Here is a 19,111-nt window from a genome sequence, read left to right on the forward strand (position 1 = left end):
TGTGCTTCTGCTGTGAGAAGATTGTCCCCCTGAATGGCTGCTGGCCCTTCAGCCTTGCCCCGCCAAGAGACACATGGAACAGCCAGAGCCCAGCCTAGAGCCTGTATCCCAGACTAGCCTGAGGCAGAGCCGCCCAGCCAAGACCAACTGACCTTCAGCTAACCTGCAGATGCATCGGGGGAATTAAATGATTGTTCTAAGCCACTGAGTTTTGGGGTGGTTTGTTATGTGGCATTATTGCAGTGATAGCTAATACAAGCCTGGTATCACTCTACAACTCTTGGACTCTGAGCTGCATTTACGTCCTGAATCCATCACTTACTGCGAATCAGGTCTTTATGATTATTATTATTAATTTTACTCCATCAATTTCAAGTTTTCCATAAGAGACATAGATAATGTAAAGGTCAAAGATTTTGGGTGACAAAACAGAGATAACTACAAAATCTCTGGTAAACAACAGTTGCTACCTTTGCACCAAGCTGAGCTCTGAGCTTCCTGACAGGCATGGCAAAGAGAGGAAGAAGATGCACTACTCATATGCTGGGGAGCGTTAAGGTCCTACGGGCTGCATCCCATGGGCTGGCGACCTCCCACTGGGGCCCTCTTCACATTGCTGTGGGATCCCAGCATTTTCCCCAGCTTTCCGCCTTCCAGACCCTGCTCCAGTATCACCCCAACTTGAAGCCTTCCTGGCTGTTAGAATTTCTTACAGCAGATTGCCTCCGTCACTCATTAGTTCATCCCGTATCTGCTGGCATCAACCTATGTTGTGCTTAGAAAAGACTTATAGAGGCCGGGCGTGGTGGCTCACGCCTGTAATCCCAGCACTTTGGGAAGCCGAGGTGGGCAGATCACGAGGTCAGGAGATCGAGACCATCCTGGCTAACACGGTGAAACCCCATCTCTACTAAAAATACAAAAAATTAGCCGGGCGTGTTGGCGGGTGCCTGTAGTCCCAGCTACTCGGGAGGCTGAGGCAGGAGAATGGCGTGAACCCAGGAGGTGGAGCTTGCAGTGAACTGAGATCGCACCACTGCACTCCAGCCTGGGCGACAGGAAGAGACTCTGTCTCAAAAAAAAAAAAAAAAAAAAAGAAAAGACTTATCGAGTGAATAATGAATAAATGAATGAATGAGGAAATGAATTTACAGATGGGGAAGTGACTTAATGAAGTTAAAAGCAAGTACATGGAAGAAAGTGTTTGTTTACCTGATTCTGATTAGGAGAAGGAGCCCTGAGTGGAGGCACTGTCGTTTGAGGTGGTCTTGCCTATACATTTGTAAAGAATGCTTGAGAAGTTTCTTGAGGGGTTCTGGGAGCTGAGGATCACATCAGAATTCTAGCTGAGAACAATTTGTGAGCTGTCACAGTGCAGAGCATGGTGGTTGAACTCAAATGCCACCAAGCAGATGACAGGGACACTTTCCACCTAGTTCAGGAACATAAGCTAAGGCACTTCAGGGAGGTTTTTTTTGTCTGTTTTTAATTTTTTTGAGACAGGGCCTCACTCCATCACCCAGGCTGACTGCAGTGGTGCGGTCTTGATTCACTGCAGCCTGGAACTCTTGGGCTCAAGGGATTCTCCCACCTCAGCCTCCTCAGTAGCTGGGATCACAGGCTTGCACCACTATGCCTGGCTGATTTTTAAATTTTTTTCCAGAGAGGGGGTCTCACTTTGTTGCCCAGGCTGCTCTCAAACTCCTGGCCTCAAGTGGTGCTTCCACCTCGGCCTCCTAAAGTGCTCAGATTATAGGCATGAGCCACTGTGCCCAGCTGGGGAGTATTTTTATGTCCCCAAAATGCAGGATCTGCCTTCAGTTGATTTATCTTTAGTGAATAAGGATGAAAATGCCATCTATTTCCTGGAAAATTCTCTTGGCCTTCAACCAAAAATGGTTAAAACAGATCTTGAAGAAGAGCTAGTTGAGTGGGGCAAAATGGGAGCCTATGGTCACGAAGAAGGCAGCATCCTTGGGATACAGAGATGAGAGTATTGTAGGCCTACAGAAGGACTATAGGAGCCTATGAGAAAGAAATAGCCCTAGTGAATGCGCTGACTGTTAATCTACATCTTCTACTGTTATCCAGGGTCTCGCTCTGTTGTCCAGGCTGGAGTGCAGTGGCACAATCACAGCTCACTGCAGCCTCAACTTCCCAGGCTCAGGTGATCCTCCCATCTTAGCCTCCCAGGTAGCTGGGACTACAGGCACACACCACCACGCCAGACTAATTTTTGTATTTTTTTGTAGAGATGGGGTCTTACCATGTTGCACAGGCTGGTCTCAAACTCCTTGGATTATAGGTGTGAGCCACCGAGCCCAGCCTTAGTCCAGTTATTGTTTAAGCCTATACCAAATGGTATAAAATTCTTATAGAAGCCAAAGCTTTCTCTTTTAATCATTATACTCTTGAGTCACAGCTACAACTCCATGGAGTTAACATTGAGGAAAGTGGGGATTATAAAGCCGAGAGGGGGGAAGAAACCTTAAGAATAAAGGATATTGGCCGGGTGCGGTGGCTCATGCCTGTAATCCCAGCACTTTGAGAGGCCGAGGCCGGTGGATCACCAGAGGTCAGGAGTTTGAGACCAGCCTGGCCAACATGGTGAAACCCCATCTCTACTAAAAATACAAAAATTAGCCGGGCATGGTGGCAGGTGCCTGTAATCCCAGCTACTCTGGAGGCTGAGGCAAGAGAATCGCTTGAACCCGGGAGGTGGAGGTTGCAGTGAGCTGAGATCGCGCCATTGCACTCCAGCCTGGGGGACAAGAGAGAGACTTCGTCTCAAAAAAAAAAAAAAAAAAAAAAAAAATTAGCTGGGTGTGGTGATGCATGCCTGTAATCCCAGCTACTCAGGAGGCTGAGACAGGAGAATCACTTGAACCCAGGAGATGGAGGTTGCAGTGAGTCAAGATAGCGTCACTGCACTCCAGCCTGGGTGACAGAGCAAGACTCCATCTCAGAAAAAAAAGATAAATAAATAAAATAAATAAAGGATATCCCTGAAGCAATTGAGAAGGGAGGAGGCTCGATTACAGCAATCCTGTTTAGTGGGCTGCATTTTTATATTGGGCAGCTCTTTAATATACCTGCTACCACTAAAGCTGGACAAGTGAAGAGATGTTTTGCTGGCTTGATCTAGCATGTACAGTTGGAAATGCTGAACTCCACTTACATGACCGAAGAGTTGACTTTGCCCACTGGTGTTCCCGCAATAATTTGAATGCAGGAGCAGGAGGTCTGGCAGGTGCTTTTTCTATGAAAAGCAGCCCGTATGATTAAAGCTGTGCTGGTGGGTGGTTTGGCTGTGAACTCAGCACCAGATTTGAGATGGATAACCAACTGCAGTTAATCCCTGGGGTTAGTGGATTCCAAATTTCAAATCCTTCCATTTTGTTGGTCTATTTCTTACACACTAGTTTAGAGATCTTTAGGCAGGCAGCGATTAAAGCATTGTGGAGAAAATCTATTTTGCTGACTGGTTATCTGGAATACCTGATCTAGCACTGCTATGGCAAAAATAAAGCAGAATCTAATAAGCCAATGGTGACCATTACTGCATCCCATATGGAGGATCAGGGCTGCCAGCTGACACTAACATTTTTCTGTTCCAAAGAAAGATGTTTTCCAAGAGGTAGAAAACAGAGGAGTGGTTTATGACAAGTGGAATCCAAATGTCATTCAAGTGGCTCCAGTTCCTTTCTATCATTATTTCCATGATGTTTATACATTTATCAATCTGGGCTGCGTGCGGTGGCTCACACCTGTAATCTCACCACTTTGGGAGGCCGAGGCCGAGGCCAGAGGATCACTTGAGCCTAGGAGTTTGAGAACAGCATGGACAACATAGTGAGACCCTGTTTCTACAAAAAAACAAACAAAAAAAAAGTATTTTTAACTAGCCAGGCATGGTGGCACACACCTATAGTCCCTGCTACCCAGAAGGCTGAGGCAGGAGGATCACTTGATCCCAGGAGATCAAGGCTGAAGTGAGCTGTGATGGCACCACTGCACTCCAGCCGGGCCAGAAAGTGAGACCCTGTCTCCAAAAAAAAAAAAAAATTATCAATCTGCTCACTTCTGTACTTCACTCTGCAAAAACAAAAAATTAGCAGTGTTTTCTAGAACAATTTAAGCAAATTATACTGAAAGCTGATGTGTTTTTTTTTTTTTACCATTATTCAATTTTTAGTTATTGAAAGTATTTTACAATTGATTGCATGCACCTGGCAGTAAGTAATATACTTTACAGAAAAGAAAAATAAGTAAATGAAACAACAAGTAAGACTAAGGAGTGATGGGTGAGCTAAGGAAATTGCTTTTATTTTATACAAGTTTATTGAAAACCTCCTGTACTTATCCCTGAGAGAGGATGCAGATATGGCCCCTGCTTATTAGAAGCACAGGTCTGAGTGGGGGAGGCAGATCCAGACCCAGCCAATCATGGCTGAAGGTGATCAGTGCTGTGACAAAGGAGTCCCAGGGACTGAAGGGCCCAAGAAAGCCCCAGTCCATCCTGGAGGTCAGGGAAAGCTCCCTGGGGATGGAAAGAAATGGGTTGTATAGGAATTTGCCAGGGGAAGAGGTGGGAGAAGATGGAGCAACATGAGCAAAGGGTGAGGAATGAGAAGAACTAAGCAAATGTGCAGGAGAAATAAATGGAGCTTCTAGACATTTAACACCTAGTAACATATTAAAAACTCAATGGAGAGTTTAAATGACAGTTTAGACAAAGCTGAATAGAGAATTCATGATCTGGAAGATGGATTTGAAGAAATTATCCAGAATTCAACCCAGAAAGAAAAATAAATGGAAAATGGGGGGGGGGAGGAATTCAACCTGAGAAACTGGAGGAGGAGGAGGAGGAAGAGAAGGAGGAGGAGGAGGAGGAGGAGGAGGAGGAGGAGGCGGCGGCAGTAGCAAGGAGAAGGAGAAGGAGAAGAAGGAGGAGGAGGAGAAGGAGAAGGATGAGGAGGAGGGGGAGAAGGAGAAGAAGAAGAAGAGGAGGAGGAGAAAACAAAGAAAAAAAGTGGTTAGGAGCCAGGGAGAATACAACAGGAAGATCTAACATAGGTAGCAGTTCCAGACAGAAAAGGGAAAACGAGACAAATGGAATATTTGAAAACATAAAGTCTGACTTTTTTTTTCATATCTAATAAGCACCACCAAATACATAGATTCTAGAGAGCCAACGAATCCCAAGCAAGATAGGTAGGAAGAAATTCATGTCTGGACATATTGTAGTGAAAATATAGAACACTAAAGTCAAAGAGGAGATCCTAGAAGCAACCAGAGAGAAAGCAGAGGAGATTCTTTAAGTGTTTCAGTGTTGCAACAGTGACATATTCAAAGGCAGGGAGTATAGGGAAATGGGGCTCCAGTAGAGCCAATTATTAAGGGTGATTTTGAGCCAGAGGAGTGATACGATGAGATCTGTGTTTCAGAATCTGAGTATGGAAAGCCAGGTGTGCTGCTCAAACCTGTAATCTCAGCACTTTGGGGGGCCAAGGTGTGTGGATTGCTTGAGACCAGGAGTTTGAGACCAGCCTGGGCAACAGAGTAAGAGACCCTGTTTCTTTTTCTTTTCTTTTTTTTTTTTTGAGACAAGAGTTTCACTCTGTCACCCAGGCTGGAATGCAGTGGCGTGATCTCAGCTCGCTGCAACCTCCGCCTCCCGGGTTCAAACGATTCTCCTGTCTCAGCCTCCCAAGTAGCTGGGACTACAGGTGCCCACCACCAGACCTGGCTAATTTTTGTATTTTTAGTAGAGACAGGGTTTCATATTGGCCGGGCTGGTCTCGAACTCCTGACCTTGTGATCCACCTGCCTTGGCCTCCCAAAGTGCTGGAATTACAGGCGTGAGCCACCGTGCCTGGCGAGACACTGTTTCTACAAAAAAAAAACAAAAAAAATTAGCTGAGCATGGTGGCATGCACCTATAGTCCCAGCCATTTGGGAGGCTGAGGTAGGAGGATCACTTGGGCCCAGGGCGTCGAGGCTACAGTGTTCGCACCACTGCACTCCAGCCTAGTGTGCAGACTGGAGTGATGGAGTGAGACTCTGTCTCAAAAAAAAAAAAAAAAGAAAGATGCAGTTCTACTCAGCGTCATCTGATTGCTACCCTGTAGAAGTGCAGCCCCAGAGTTCTGAGCTTCTGATATCCCGAAAGAAATGGAAACAGGTGGCCCCTAGATGAAGGAGGAGGTCAGGGGTGGCTGGAAGGCAGGTCCTGGGGAGTGGAGGGGCTGGAAGAAGACGGAGGGGGAAGGTGTGGTAGACACTATTATAATAGCTGACTGACCCTTGTGTACCTTTCCCAATTCCCCTCTTCCCTGCTGCTTTCCACTGTGGAGGCTGGAAAAGAGAAACTACTTACCTTCTCTGCCTTTGTTGCAGCTAGGAGTGACCATGTGACACAGTTTTGGCCAATGACATCTAAGGAGTCTCATTAGATCTCATTGTGTGTGTGTGGCAGGGGTGGGGGTGGGGGGTGAGGGGGTGGGGTGCCTGGGAAATTATTGACAAAAGTGACAAATGCTTTCAATTAACCCTGAAAGTAACCATTCGTTTTCCTTTCTGTCTTAAATGCGGAGGCAGATGCAATGCCAGGAGCAGCATCAGCCACGCTGTAAACAAGGGGGAAACGCCAAGCGCATTACAGAGGACGTCAGCCCTGCCATCACTGGGCTGGGGAAACAATGCCAACCATGGCTGGTCTCCAGGTTCACAGTGATGGGGGAAATAAACGCTTATTTGTCTAAGCCATTGTGATCTGTTTTCCTTTTTTTTTTTCCAGCCACTTTACAGAAGAGGGATATTTGTTAAAATTCAGAAGGGGAGGGAAAAGGAGAGACTGCGCAGGTTGAAACGGTGGTGGGTAAATGTCAAAGAGAGACTTTGTTTGCAGGTGGCAGGGGCCTGAGCACGATTTTGTCACAATAGCAGATTGAGCACAGGATGTGCCAGGCACAGCGCTTTATACTGATCGACGCGTTTTAAAAAATATTTTGTAGGCCGGGCGCGGTGGTTCATGCCTGTTGTAATCCCAGCACTTTGGGAGGCTCAGGCGGGCGGATCACGAGGTCAGGAAATTGTGACCATCCTGGCTAACACGGTGAAACCCCGTCTCTACCAAAAATACAAAAAATTAACCAGGCGTGGTGGCACGCGCCTGTAGTCCCAGCTACTCGAGAGGATGAGGCAAGAAAATCGCTTGAACTCGGGAGACGGAGGTTGCAGTGAGCTGAGATCGCTCACTTGAGATCGCGCCACTGCACTCCAGCCTGGGCGACAGAGCGAGACTCCGGCTAAAAAAACAAACAAAAAAAACCACAACTTTGTAGAGACGGGGGGGGTCTCACAATGTTGACCAGGCTAGTCTCGAACTCCTGACCTCAAGCCGTCCTCAGGCCCGGGCCTCCCAAAGTGCTAGGATTAAGGCCTGAGCCACCGCGCCCCGCAGAACGCATTCAGTTCTCACTGCAACTTTCTGAGGCAGGCTGTGCTGTTATCCCCACCACACAGGGAACTGCGGCTTAGACAAGAAAAGCGCCAGCCAGCAGGTGGTGAGGCAGGATTTGAACTCGAGCACACGGAACCCATCCAGTCCCGATGGACTGACTCCTCCGTCAGCGGAAGAGGGAGCGAGTCGTTTGGTGAAACAATGAGTGTCTCAGGGTCCTGAGTGTGAGGTGGGGCGCCTGGTGTGTCGCGGGGTCCTGCCTGGCCGTGTCCGGGCCTCCGGGAGGGCCGACGCAGGGGAGGACGGTCCGGGGCAAGGCGGCCAAAACTGCTCTCCCTGAGGGCCGGGGCTGTGAGCGCTGCGCGGTCTGTGCGCGGGATACGCCGGGCCCCGCCTCGCCTTCCCGCCCCGTCTCCCAGTCCTCCGCCCTGGCCCTGCAATAGGGAGCCCGGCCCGGGGGTTCTGCGGCTGCCGCAGCCCTGACAGGGGCCGGGGACGTGGAGGGAGCGGGCCGGCGCTGGCGCAGCCGCAGAACTGTGCAGGAGAGACTGTGACCCCGGTGGCCCTCTCTTGAGTCTTGGTTTCTTCCTCCGTGAAATGGGGCTTGAGCAGCGCCTCCTCGACGGGGAAGAGGGCCGGCAGAGACAGCGCGCCAGAGTCCAGGACAGCGCTGGGAAGGAGCCTGTGCCTCCCTCCCAGGCCCATCCCACCGCCGATCCAGCCCAGGGGCGGCCCCGAGCATTTCCTGAAGGGCCTCAGGAAATACCAGGCCCCCGCCCCCAACCCTCCCGCCGCCCCCGCCCGTCCGCTAGCGTCCAGCTCCCTGGCCGCCCCTCCCCCGCCTCCTTCCGGCCGGGCCCCTGCTTGCATCTTGGCTTGCTGAGGCTGCGGGTCTTGGCCCGGCCTTCGAGAATCCCCCGCCGCCTCCCCTTCTAGATGTATCTGCGCCGCCTCCTTTCTCCCTCCCCTTCCTTCCAGCCCTTCATTCCCTCGGGGCGGGCAGGCCGGCAGGCCCCGCGCAAACCTGGGGAAAGGTAGGTTGAGGGGGTGGGGTCCGATAACTGGCAGCCACACCCAGTAGTCCAGGCAGCTGCAGGAAAGAGGTTAAAGGAGTTGGAAGAAATTCTGGGAACCCAGGAAAGGAATCAGGGAAAGCTGCCTGGAGGAGGCGACATTTAAGTTTGGACTGGAAGAGCAAGGCGGGTCAGACAATAATTCATGTATTTACCAAGCATTTATCGAGCACTTATTGTGTTCAAGACCCTGGGGTTGGGGCAGGAGGCAAGATAACTGTGTCCTTATGGGTTTTGCAGTAGGGAAAACAGTGGAGGCAACCATCCACAAACTGCTGGAGCTGAGACCACCAGAGGGGACAATAGAACGTTAGTTCCATTTGATCAATGAGACCAGAGAGGACTGGGGTGAAATTACTTTCCCATAGTCACAAGTGGTAGAACTGGGATTCGAACCTATGCTACTGTAACATGAGCCCCTAACCACAGGAGTCTCTGTGGCTTTTCAAAGCAGACACGCTGCTGCACACAGGAGCAGCTGCCAGCCTGCCCTGCAGCAGCCATGGCCATGCTGCAGGGCCCACCCGGGGCAGGTGCTGGCAGAGGGGACAGCCAGCCACTGGTGGGAGATCTTGTCCTGGGAGAGGCAGCAGCGGAAATTGCTGTGGGATGGTGGAGGCTGTGGTGGCCATGATGTGGTTGCTTCAGGGCCCCTGTGGTTCCAACCGGGGCACTGTGCCTGCCTTCTGTGGCTTCTTCACCCACAGAGAACCCTCATTGGGGCCATGTCCTGCTTCCTGGAGCTGAGATGGAGTCTGGGAGCCCAGTTGGAACCCTTCTCACTCTCTGGGGACCTCCCACCCTTTATCTCCTGGGAGGCTGGGCTAGCATTCCTGCTTTACAGAAGAGGAAACCAGGGTCAGAGAGGCATGATGGCTGGTCCAGGGCCACACAGCAGGAGACCTGTGTCTGCTCAATGACTGAAGATACGCGGCTCTTTTCTTGATACTCCATTCATTCGTTCATTCACTCACTCACTGGAACATATGCACATATCCTCTGGGTACTCACTATTCCATTGCACAGCAACCTGAAGGCTTCCAGCTAAGCTTGAGCACCTGAGGACCAGCGACTCTGCCTGGGGGCTTCATCCAGCAGCTGCAGCTTGCTGGCTCCTGCCCCAGAAGGCCACCGTAGTGCTAGAGTAGGCTGTAAAGTGCTATCCCCCCAGTAGCCTTGATGCACGACTGACCTGGTGAGAGTTAGTGATAAACAGTTCTGCATCATCGCCCAAGGTTCCCCAGCTGTCCATAGTGTTATGTGCTCATTCCCATACCCTTTGTTGTCTCCTTCCCTTCCCTGTGTCATTTCCCTGACATCCTAAAGGTAATTCTTGGGATCTCATTCAAGCCAAAAACCTTGCACTGGAATTTTTGTTCCAGACTGAGCTTCTGAGGGTAGCAAATGAAGACATTCATTTATTCAGTCTTCAAACATGATTGACCTAACCTGAGCCCGCCCCATGCTGGGCTCTGGGGATGTGGGCATGATTCATAGGCATTTTCTGGCCTCCAGAGCCCCTTGCTTGATGGAAGAGGCAGGAACAGCTTCTGATGATTCTAACCCAGTGTGGTTAATGACGTGACTACATCTCCAGGGAGAGTGACCCCTTCGGCCTGGGAGGTCAAGCGGCATCTCCAAAGATGTTCCCTTCCAGCTTGGCTTTGAAGGATGAGGAGGCGTTCCCCAGCGGGACCAGGGGGCTGGGTAAATGGCATTCTTGGCAAAGAGAACAGCATGTGCAGACCAGGAGCAGGAGCAAGGAGGGGCTAACAGATGGTGGCACTAGCGATGTTGGCAAGGCTGACCGTGCCAGCCTTGAAGGCCAGGGGAGACCCTGGGACTGTGGTGTGGTCATGGGAAACCGCCACTGAAAGTTTTGGAGCAAGGGCAGGATTTGGTTTTAGGAAACGCACTTTCTCTGGAAAGACCTACAAGTTTAATGGTCTTTCCTTCCTCATTGTAACTCCCAGCAAGTCAAGGGAGTCCACCCTGGTGCAGCTGAACAGCAGCATTGCTATACGTGGAGCTCTTATTAACACTTAATTCACTGGGTCTTCACACCCGTGAGTGAGGCATCCTTTTTAGTAACCTTTTTATAAGTGGGGAAACTGAGGCATGGTACAGGAACTCAATCAAGGTCCCATAGCTAGGAAGTGGGAGCATTGGGATTAGAACCCATGTTTCTTGGCCAGGCATGGTGGCTCACGCCTGTAATCTCAGCACTTTGGGAGGACGAGGTGAGCGGATCACCTGAAGTCAGGAGTTCGAGACTGGCCTGGTCAAGATGGCAAAACCCTGTCTCTACTAAACATACAAAAATTAGCCAGGCGTGGTGGCACACGCCTGTAATCCAAGCTACTCGAGAAGCTGAGGCAGGAGAATTGCTTGAACCCAGGAGGTGGAGGTTGCAGTGAGCTGAGATCGTGCCACTGCATCCAGCCTGGGCAACAGAGCAAGACTCTGTCTTAAAAAAAAAAAAAAAAAAAAAGACTGGGCGCGGTGGCTCATGCCTGTAATCCCAGCACTTTGGGAGGCCGAGGTGGGTGGATCATGAGGTCAGGAGATCGAGACCATCCTGGCTAACACGGTGAAACCCTGTCTCTACTAAAAATACAAAAAATTAGCTGGGCATGGTGGCAGGTGCCTGTAGTCTCAGCTACTCGGGAGGCTGAGGCAGGAGAATGGCGTGAACCCAGGAGGCAGAGCTTGCAGTGAGCCGAGATCAGGCCACTGCACTCTCGGGACGGAGGGAGACTCTGTCTCAAAACAAAACAAAAACAAAAACCCATACAACAACAACAAAAAAAGAAGAAGCTGTGTTTCTTTGGCTTTAAGCCCATCCTCAACGTTGTGCCACTGCTATGCTTTTCAGAGGCTAGAGGGCTCCAGGAACCACCTTCTCTCCCCAGCACAGCCCTGGGGGGCGGGGGTGGGTGGGCAGAGAAGGGACAAGCAGCCCAAGTCACAGCCAGGGATGGAGACAGCATGGCTTCTTTCAGAGAAATGAAGAAGCAGGAGTGTTACTTTTGGCCAGGATGGGAAACGGGATGGAATCTTGGCTCCTATGCTCACTAGCCATGTGGTCTGTGGCAAGCCACATCCTCTCTCTGTGTCTTGACTTACCCATCTGTAAAATGGTGGCTCCTCATAACCCCCACCTCATAGGGCTGTTGTGAAGATTGAACGTACTGAAGACTCAAATTGTTAGTACACTGCCAGGCACGTAGGAAGAGCTCTTAGAGTGTTATTTTATAGCCCTCATTTGAGAGAGTGTGGGCAGGAGCACAGCCTCTGGGCTCCAATCCACAAACTGCCATCTACTAGTCCATTTGTGAGCTGGCTGGTAAATTCACCTTCCTGTGCCTCAGTTTCTTCATCAGTAAAATGGGATAATGATGGTGCCTTCCTAGTTGGGTGGTTGTGAAGGTTAAATGAGATGCCATGTGGAAGTGCAGAGGAGAAGGGCTGCCATAAGGGGCTCCATGTGGGTGCTGCTGTTATTATTGGGCACCTACTGCATGCTGTGTCCCTGCATACAGGAGTCGACCTTTGAGACCTGCTTGTTCATGGCTGTTTCACGGATGTCAAAGTGGAGGCTCAGCAAGGTTGGAGGTTCCTGGAGTCTCCCAGCTGGTAAGGGCGGTGTCAGGACTGGAACCCCAGCCAGGCTGACTCAGACATCCCTGGGGCCTGCGCCCAGCAGGGCAGCTGTGACTCAAGTTTGCAGGAAGAGGAGGAGGAGGGTGGGGTAAATGGGTGCTTGACGGAAGCCACGACCTCTCTTCCCTCAGAAATGGAAGTGCTTGCTGAGGTTTGGTGTGTCCGAGCCAAAGAGCAGCCAATGACAGGCCTGAGGATCATCTGGCACAGCCCACTTGACAAGGCCTTGGAAACTTTTGGTCTCTGCAGCAGCAACCGGATTTCAGCCTGGGCCTCGGACACCTAGGCCTGGGTACAGATGCAACTTGGATGCAGTCCTTCCCTGGCAGTGGAGGGGATGCCCAGGCTGGCACAGGAGTCTCGGGTCCCCTCTGGCTCTACTCCAATCTGCTGTGTGATTTTGGCCCAGGCAGGGACCCCTCTGGGCTCTGTTACTGGAGAAAAGGCAAGTGGCTGGGACAGGCCGGTCCCCAACCCTCCTTGCCTGGAGGTCTGCGAGTTGGAAGGCTCTGGGGTAAAGCCAGAGCCAGGCCCGGGGAGAGCCTAGGCTCATCTCTGGTGAACAGGGTACCCTCTAGCCAAAGCAGGGGCAAGGTAAGACACATGCCCCTCATATGGGAGCTGGGGCTGACCCCCTCTCCTAGCCCTGCACACCTTGAGCACATGGCCTTGGCCCATCTGCCCTGTGGGTGGACACTTTCCAGCCCTGGGTCCTGGACTCCACCAATCAGCAGGAACCTAGATTCCTGAGGGGTGCAGCCTGGACGGGAGGTCAGGGAACTGGGTTCCTGAGGCGTCTCTGTGCCATTCATCTCTCCATTGGTTTCCCAAATGTGGACTGAGCACACACTGTGAGTCAGGCCTGAGCTAGGTTCTAGGGATGCTACTGTCAACAAGACAGATGGAGGTTCCTGCCCTCATGGAGGGGAGGGAGACAATAAGCAAAGAAATAAATGCATGATGTAATGTCAGCCAGGGAGCGATGCTGCAAAGCAGGGCAGGCGTGGGGAGTGATGCAGGCCGGGGTTGGGGAGGCACCGTTGTAGTGGTCAGGAGGACTGCTCCGAGAGGCAAACTGAGGGAAGGAGGATGGACATCTAGATGTCTGAGGAAAGGGCCATTTGGGCAGAGGGAAGAGCACAGGGCTCAGTGTGTGTGGGGGGGAGGTTGGAGGGGGCTCCGTGTGTAAGGGGGCCAGTGGGGAAGGGAGGCAGGCTGCGAGTGGACAGGGCTATAGACTTCATTCTAACTGTGACACAAAGGTCTTGCAGGGTTTGGGAGGGGGACATGATCTCATTTGGTCTTCCCAATAACTCCCTGCCAGAAAGAGGCAGAGCCCCAAATTGCAGTGAGGAAGCTGAGGCTCAGAGGACATCCCTGCACATGTCTGGGGTGTCATATCATCATCGGAGGAGCTGGGACTCAAACCTGGCTCTGGAACCTGCTCTGTCCTCAGCTCCATGATAACATTGTGTGAGGTGCTGGGTGCAGCTCCCAACTCCTCCCTGCTCAACCATGCTCTGTTAGCCTGTGATCTACAGAGTGACTTCCACCAGGGATGTCTTGCCCTTTTTTTTTTTTTTTTTTTTTTTTGAGACAGGGTGTTGCTCCATTGCCCAGGCTGAAGTGCAGTGGTGGGATGATAACTCACTGCAGCCTCAACCTCCTGGGCTTAACTGATCCTCCCACCTCAGCCTCTCAGGTAGCTGAGATTACAGGCGCACACCAATACGCCTGGCTAATTAAAAAACAAAAAACAAACAAACAAACAAAAATATATTTTTTTTGTAGAGATGGGGTCTCATTGGGTTGCCCAGGCTGGTCTGAAACTCTTGCCCTCAAGTGATCCTCCCGTCTCAGACTCTCCAAATGCTAGGATTGAGCCACCACGCCCATCTGGGATGCCTTGTCTTTTATACCTTTACTCCACAAATATGTGCTTAGGCATTGCTCGCTGTGGCCAGAACCTTGCAGGGGTGAGAGACACAGGTAAATGAGAGCTGGTCCCAGCCCTCCCTCAGAAAGCTGCTGGACCACAGGGTGACAAAACTGAAGCTGTCTGTCACATCCGGGAGCAGGTGCTATGAGGATAAACAGCCAGAGAAGACCCCTAACTTGATCTGTGGCCATCAATGAAGGCACCCAAGGCAGGATGCCTCCCTGAATCCTAAAGCCAATTAGCAGTCAGCCAGGACAGCTGCTAGAGGGGGTCTAAGGGGGAGTGGAGAGGATGTTCCAGGCAGAGGGAACAGCAGACAGGAAGGCTCAGAGGTGAGTGTGAGCAGGCAGTCTCAGGGACCCCAGACAGTTGGTGAGGCTGCAGTGCTCAGGGGAGGTGTGCCGACAGGTAAGCTGGCAGGGCCAGGTCCCTGGGGGCTGGCTTGTCCTTTCTGCCATTGTCTGAGAGAGTCGGTGGCTGGTATCTAGTGGCCCAGATGAAGATAATGGAGATGCAATTGTATTCTTCTTTCTGCTCAGTGCCTCTCAGTTAAGGGCATTTGCAAAAATTAATAACAGCATATGCTTTTACGTCCTCCACTTAAATTTCCTTTGGATTAAAGAAAGTAATGGAGGGAAAGGAAGAAAAGCAGGACGGAGCAAGAGAGGGAGGGGAGAAAGAGACAAAAGAAGGAAAATAATTTGGGGAAAAAAAATTTGTCCTTTTCTGGGCTAAGATAGCCCCAGCCTTTGCATTTGCTCACCCACTGAGTCACCAGCCTCCTGCCCTCTTTCAGGACTGTACATCTTGGCCTCTTACCTACTATGTCTGCGTCAGCCTCCTTCACAGCCTGATGGCCCCTGCGGCAGCCCCAACCCAGTTTCAGGGGCTAAGAAAACTACAGTTGCATGAATGAGTGGAGGTGAGTGGGAGGCAGAAGCAGCGGGGCAGAACCAGTCTGTTCCGAGATCTCTGGACCAACCAGTGGATCCTGATGGTCAGCCTTGTCTAGAGCCCCTTCCAGCACGGAGGCCAGTCCTCCTGGCATTCTTCTAATTACACTGAGCTGTGAGTTATGTGTGCCAAGTATGTGCTGGATTTTGTACCAAGTGCTTTCAATTCATCAGTTCAGGGTAGTGATGCAGGTAGCTCCAGGCTCAGAGAGGAACAGTGACTTGTCCCAGGTGACACAGCTGGAAAGTGGCTATGTCTGGATTCAAACCCAGACTTCCTTGTTGCTAGGACCTGTACTTTCAACCACTGCCTATGCCTCTATAAGGAGCCAGCTTATGGCTATGTTCACGCAAAGAGAAAAGCATCCAAATGGGAAGGCTGGAGAATTCAAGCAATTTTCCCACATGTCAGACAGTCCTGTTTCCCTCTCCCTTCAAAAAATGTCCTGGATTCTCTCTGTCTCTCTCTGTCTCTTTCTTTTTCCTTTTCCTTTTCCTTTTTGTCTTCTTTTCTTTGTTTTTTCTTTTTTTTTTTTTTTAAACAGGGTATTACTCTGTTACTCAGGCTGGAGTGCAGTGGTGTGATCACAGCCCACTGCAGCCTTGATGTCCCTGTGTCCCTGGCCTCAGGTGATCCTCCCACCTCAGCCTCCCAAGTAGCTGTGACTATCCCGAGAAGCTGAGACTACAGGTGTGCGCATGCCATCACGCCTCACTAATTATTTTACTTTTTGTAAAGACAGGTTTTTTTCGCCATATTACTCAGACTGGTCTTGAACTCCTGGGCTTGAGTGATCCACTGGCTCCCAAAGTGTTGGGATTACAGGCATGAGCCACTGCACCTGGCCTCACATCTCAGTCTTGATTTGCACTTTTTGCCCAAAATAATCGAGTATAAGGCAGGCCAGAAGTGGTCAGGGGGCAGGGACAGTCCCCAGCAGGGTGGCAAGTCTTTCTGCAACATTTTTGGAATACAAGCAGAAAGTGATTTGCTATTCCACACAAAACATGATTGGGAGGGCACTGGATGAATACAACTAAGATTTAAGCATTACTTCAACAAATATATACACAGAGCTAAATCAGTATCAGGAAGTAGTGGAGAAGCACTCAGAATAGGCACAGATCTCTACAGCTGTAAGAGTCTTGTTACTTTTTTTTTCTTTTTTGGGATGGATTCTTGCTCTGTCGCCCAGGCTGGAGTGCAGTGGCGCGATCTCGGCTCACTGCAACCTCCGCCTCCCGGGTTCAAGTGATTCTCCTGCCTCAGCCTCCCAAGTAGCTTGCCTTAAGGAGCGTAGACACAAAGCAAGGGAAGGGTCCCCAGAGAGATCCTGGCCCACAGGGTCAGTGCCTCATCCCCACATAACATAAAAAACAGCCTGGGACAGGCGCCCACCACTACGCCCGGCTAATTTTTGTATTTTTTAGTAGAGACAGGGTTTCACCAAATTGGCCAGGCTGGTCTCGAGCTCCTGACCTGGTGATCCACCTGCCTTGGCCTCCCAAAGTGCTGGGATTACAGGCGTGAGCCACCGCGCCCGGCCACATTCTTTTTTTTTTTGAGATGGAGTCTCCGTCTGTCGCCCAGGCTGGAGTGCAGTGGCATGATCTCAGCTCACTGCAATCTCGGGCTCCCGGGTTCAAGCAATTCTCCTGCCTTAGCCTCCCGAGTAGCTAGGATTACAGGCGCACACCGCCACGCCCAGCTAATTTTTGTATTTTTTAAGTAGAGACGGGGTTTCACCATGGTGGTCAGTCTGGACTCGAACTCCTGATCTTGTGATCCGCCCACCTCTGCCTCCGAAAGTGCTGGGATTACAGGCGTGAGCCACTGTGCTCGGTCAGCTGTTTATTGATTTTGAGTATGTTATTGATTTTGTGAATGGAGAAGGGATCATCGGGTGGGGTTCTTTGATCTGGAGCAAAAGAAATGGATTCTGATTAACCAAGGGGGAAAAAAGAGGGGGGTGGATTTAGTGGAAAGAAGTGGAGTAGTTCAGAGAATCAAAGGCAAGCCAGCATGGTGGCTCATGCCTATAATCCCAAATACTTGGGAGGCTGAGGTGGGAGGATCGCTTGAGCCCAGGAGTTTGAGGTTGCGGTGAGCCATGATCACGCCACTGCACTCCAGCCTGGGTAACAGAACAAGACTGTCTCAAAACAAATAAACAAAACAAAACAAAGGCCAGGCTTGGACAGGCCACCACCCAAGGTAGCTCCAGGATCTCAGAAATGAGAATTAACAGGCAAGTTTTTTGTTTGTTTGTTTGTTTTTGAGATGGAGTCTCGCTCTATCGCCCAGGCTGGAGTGCAGTGGCACGATCTCGGCTCACTGCAAACTCCGCCTGCCAGATTCATGCCATTCTCCTGCCTTAGCCTCCTGAGTAGCTGGGACTACAGGTGCCCGCCACCACACCCGGCTAATTTTTTGTATTTTTAGTAGAGACGGGGTTTCACTGTGTTAGCCAGGATGGTCTCGATCTGACCTCGTGATCCACCCACCTTGGCCTCCCAAAGTTCTGGGATTACAGGCGTGAGCCACCGCGCCCAGCCTGTTTGTTTTTTGAGGTGGATTCTCGCTCTGTCACCCAGGCTGGAGTACAGTGGCGTTATCTTGGCGCACTGCAACCTCTGCCTCCCACGTTCAAGGGATTCTCCTGCCTCAGCGTCCCAAGTAGCTGGGACTACAGGCGTGTACCACCATGCCCTGCTAATTTTTGTACTTTTAGTAGAGACAAGGTTTCACCATGTTGGCCAGGCTAGTCTTGAACTGCTGACCTCATGTGATCCGCCTGCCTCGGCCTCCCAAAGTGCTGGGATTACAGGCATGAGCTACTGTGCCTGACCAGCAGGCAAGTTTTTGAAGGCAACACTGCTGTGGGTGGTCCACAGGGTGGACAGATGCTGGGCAGTTAATTCAACAGAGGACCTCTCCAGGTGGCTAGGGTGTTGGCTGACAGCATGCAAATCCCCAGAGCTCTCACCTGCAGCTGGCATGTGAAACCCCACTGAACATGAAGCAGTTTTGTTCTTTAAAGCCTACCTTTGGATCTGAGAACCAAATATAGGTTGAGATACCTGGCCTACCAGTAACCTTTAGTCTAGACTATGGAATTTCCCTTCTAGAAACTTACCTTGCGGATAAATTTGCGCAAGAACATATATGAGAAACAGAATGCAGGATATAATGTACGTCATCTGCTGGGGACTGGTTACATATAGGAAGGCTTTAAGAATGAGGTTGGGCACGGGGGCTTACGCCTGTAATCCCACCATTTTGGGAGACCAAGGTGGGTGGATCACCTGAGGTCAGAAGTTCCAGACCAGCCTGGCCAATGTGGTGAAACCCCATCTCTACTAAAAATACAAAAATTAGGGGCCGGGAGTGGTGGCTGACGCCTGTAATCCCAACAATTTGGGAGGCCAAGGTGGGTGGATCACTTGAGGTCAGGAGTTTGAGACCAGCCTGGCCAATACGGTGAAACCCGATCTCCACTAAAAATACAAAAAAGTAGCTGGGCATGGTGGCACATGCCTGTAATCCCAGCTACTTGGAAGCTGAGGCAGGAGAATCGCTGAACCTGGGAGGTAGAGGTTGCAGTGAGCCAAGATCACACCACTGCACTCCAGCCTGGGCAACAGAGTGAGACCCCGTCTGAGAAAAAAAAAAAAAAAATTTGGGCCGAGTGCAGTGGGTCACCCGAGGTCAGGAGTTCAAGACCAGCCTGGTCAACATGGTGAAACCCCGTCTCTCCTAAAAATACAAAAATTATTTGGGCATGGTGGTGCATGCCTGTAGTCCCAGCTACTCGGGAGGCTGAGGCAGGATAATCATTTGAACCTGGGACGCGGAGGTTGCAGTGAGCTGAGATTGTGCCACTGCACTCCAGCCTGGGGACAGAGCAAGACTCCGACTCAAAAAAAAAAAAAAAGAGCCTGGGTGCGGGGGCTCACACCTGTAATCCTAGCACTTTGGGAGGCCGAGGCAGGTGGATCACCTGAGGTCAGGAGTTCA

The 19,111-nt window shown here is 50.9% G+C and overlaps 1 long non-coding RNA gene and 1 pseudogene across 1 annotated transcript; both read left to right on the forward strand.

Moving 5' to 3' along the window:
- The first annotated feature begins 577 nt into the window (after positions 1-577).
- Positions 578-3,357, forward strand: LOC112131428 (kynureninase-like; annotated as a pseudogene).
- Positions 3,358-8,323: 4,966 nt separating this feature from the next.
- On the forward strand, positions 8,324-16,289 carry LOC134760521 (uncharacterized). The gene is made up of 4 exons (XR_010138082.1): positions 8,324-8,499; positions 12,081-12,174; positions 12,333-12,493; positions 14,937-16,289. It is a non-coding gene; the product is annotated as an uncharacterized LOC134760521 (long non-coding RNA).
- Positions 16,290-19,111: the final 2,822 nt, after the last annotated feature.

Source organism: Pongo abelii, chromosome 19 (genome assembly GCF_028885655.2).
Source record: "Pongo abelii isolate AG06213 chromosome 19, NHGRI_mPonAbe1-v2.0_pri, whole genome shotgun sequence".
NCBI lineage: Eukaryota > Metazoa > Chordata > Mammalia > Primates > Hominidae > Pongo > Pongo abelii.